Raw genomic sequence first — 3,386 nt, forward strand, 5'->3', positions numbered from 1 at the left:
ATGGATGCTACTGAAATTCCAGAAGGGTAATCTCCTTGGACACATTCTACATTATTCCAATTTGTATCTATTTTGCTGGGTTTTTTTAGGGTGGACATAGCTATCTAAACGTACTGAATGAGGACCTAATTTATTTTTGTGAAATTGGGCCTTGTTTTCCCTTTGTTCTATATGTTTCGGGCTGCATATCACAGAATTGATCCAAAGAATGCTTGTAGAGTAGAGGTCACAGTGAACTCATACTTTAGTATTGTACATGGTAAAAAGGTCTACAATAGGGGCAGAGATGTATGCTGGGTTGTTGATTCAGAAAAATATTCAGTCATTAATCTAGAGAAGGATATTGCTTCGCACTTTGCATGGGACAACAACCAGCAGGCAAATTTCTGGGTTGTAAAAGGGATGCATTGGACAAACAAATTAATTTCAGATGGTCAGCTTCACAGCTTGCTAAGGGCATCTCAATTGGTGAAATTTATGATGATAGTGGGCAATCGTGTGGAGGGGGATGAGATGCCTCCTGCAGTGAACATGGATTGTGAGGGCATGCCTAATGAAGTGCCAGTTGTTGAGAAGAAGATGGAATTTGAGGGATTTGAATGGGCAGAAATACCACAATATGGAGAAACCATAGCAGGGCCACCAATGCCTGAAGAGGAGGAGAAGGAGCACTTCATGACTGTTGGGTGTGACCCTGATGGGGATGAGCCAACCGGAGTAGATGAAGAGTGGAGATACTTAAAACCAGTTGATGCTGCAGTTAATGATGCACAGCCAACAGAAAATATTGAAGTAGAGTTGCAGAAAAGAAAGAGGGCAAGGCCTGTTCTGGACTTTGATTCTGAATGTGTTCATGATGATGAGGCTACTATGCTAGATGATTATGCTGCACCTTTCACAACATATGACAAAGAGAATCCGATCATTAATGAAGGAGATACATTTGGAGACAAGGACGAGTTCATCATGACCTTGAGGACATATGCCATAAAAAATGAGTTTGGTACTAGGGTTGAACATAGTGACAAAGAGAGGTACAGGGCAAGGTGTGCTGATGCAAACTGCGATTGGAGAATTTTTGCAAAGAGACTTCATGGTGGTGACACATTCATGGTTATTATTCTTTCTTTATAGCTTATAATCAAATATTCGTTGTACAATGATACATTTTTTGCAAGCTGTAGCTTATAATCAAATATTCGTTGTACAATGATACTTTTTTTGCAAGCTGTAGCTTATAATCAAATTTATTTGCAGGTGGTCAAACTCTCAAAATTGGATGATCACACTTGTCCTAGTTCAGAAACGGTGAAAGGCCATCAAGCTTCTACAGCCTGGATATCTCAAAGAGCAAAACAAATTATTAAAGAAGATCCCACTCTTAGCGCAAAGAAGTTACAGAGAAGATTGGAAAAGAATTACAATATTGAGTTGTCATATTTTAAAGTGTGGTCTGGGAAAAAATCAGCAATGGATGATATTCATGGCACTTGGGAGGAGAGTTTCATAATGTTATGGAGATTCAAAGCAGCTCTAGAAGAAACATGCCCGGGTAGCATTGTTGAGATTGATTGCAAGAAGATCAAAGGCAAAATACATTTCTCAAGGATGTTTGTGTGCATTAGAGCATGTGTTGATGGTTTTTTGTCAGGGTGTCGGCCATATCTTGGTGTCGATTCTACTCACTTGACTGGAAAATATAATGGACAATTGGCTGCAGCAACTGCAATTGATGGACACAACTGGATGTATCCAGTTGCGTATGGGATTTTTTATAAGGAAACAAATGCCAACTGGGCATGGTTCATGGCAAACCTGAAGAAAGCAATTGGTACTCCACCTGGGTTGACAATCCATACTGATGCGTGCAAAGGATTAGCATATGGTGTCAACAAAGTCTTCAAAGGTGATGCAGAGCACCGTGAGTGCTTTAGGCACCTAATGGCTAATTTTAGGAAGAAATTCAGAGGTGAGGTGTTGAAATACATGTGGCCTCTTGCATGGGCATGTACAGCTCGAAGGCATGATGCATTGTTGGAGAAAATTGGAACTGAATGTCCTAAAGCAATTACCTTTTTAGACAACCATCACAAGCTGATATGGAGTAGATCTAAATTCTCCAAAGAATGCAAAGTTGATTATGTTAACAATAACATATCTGAATGTTTCAATAATTGGATTAAGGATTATAAAGACCTTCCAGTTGTTGATCTGATGGATAAGATCAGAGAGAAGATCATGGAGAAAATCTACACAAGGCAAGAGATAGCCGGCAGACTTCAAGGGCACATCCTCCCTAGTGTGATACATGAGCTGAACATGAAGAGTCGAGGGCTACAATATGATATCAACAAAAGTGGTCCAATGTCAGCTGAAATTTTAGGAACAACGAAGGAAAAAACTTGGAAGTATGCAGTTGACCTTTCGAAAAGAGAATGTGGCTGTGGGCAATTGGGAGGTGTCTGGAAAACCATGCACTCATGCTATATACTTATTTGGGAAAGTGAGGCAACTAAACATTGAGGACTTTGTACATGATTACTATTCTGTGGAGAGATTCAAGATGGCTTACCAATTTCAAATCGCTCCTATGAATGACAAGTCTCAATGGCCAAAGGTTAATCTTGGTTTTGAAATGATTCCTCCACCACTACAAAGGGCTGCTGGTAGACCAAGGAAACAAAGAGTAAAGGCTAGAGGAGAGCCAGGAAAAAGAGGACCATACCAATGCAAAAGGTGTTTTCAATTTGGACATATAGAGAAGGGTTGTAATGCTACTCAAGCTGAATTAGAACAAGAACTTCCACCACCTCGTCCAAAAAAAGGGAAAAACAAAGGTAATATAATATTTTGTTTCTTTTACGTGCTCAAAAAGTAGTTTTACCAATCCAAATTTTCAAATGTAGGATAAACAACTATGAATCTGTTGGAGCCTCCACAACTGATGCTAGGACATCTAAAGCAGCTGTTGAACCCTCTCCAATGCCTCATTCAAGCCCGGGTGTAACAACTAGAAGGATGTCATCCATTTCTCCGACTAGCCCAGGTGTAACAACTAGAAGGATGGCTGCAATCTCACCTGGTGGAATCAATCGGAGGCTCATCATTGAGTAGATGAATTAGCTATATTAGTACTGTAGTGTGTGAACTGTGGTCTTATATATATGTGTGTAATTTCTGGACAAATCTTGCTGAAACTTTTAGAGAAACCATGCTGAAATTTCTGTGATAAATTTCTGGAGAAACCATGCTGTAGTGTGTGAATTGTGGTCTTATATATATGTGTGTGTAATTTCTGAACAAACCTTGCTAGAACTTCTAAAGAAATCATGCTGAAATTTCTACCTTGACGAGTGTTATATCCTGTGGGTTTAGGCAAGGCAACA

At 39.6% G+C, this 3,386-nt stretch overlaps 1 pseudogene; it reads left to right on the forward strand.

The window, feature by feature from the left end:
• Positions 1-3,114, forward strand: LOC136482826 (uncharacterized; annotated as a pseudogene).
• Positions 3,115-3,386: the final 272 nt, after the last annotated feature.

This window comes from Miscanthus floridulus, chromosome 9 (assembly GCF_019320115.1).
Source record: "Miscanthus floridulus cultivar M001 chromosome 9, ASM1932011v1, whole genome shotgun sequence".
NCBI classification, from domain to species: Eukaryota; Viridiplantae; Streptophyta; class Magnoliopsida; order Poales; family Poaceae; genus Miscanthus; species Miscanthus floridulus.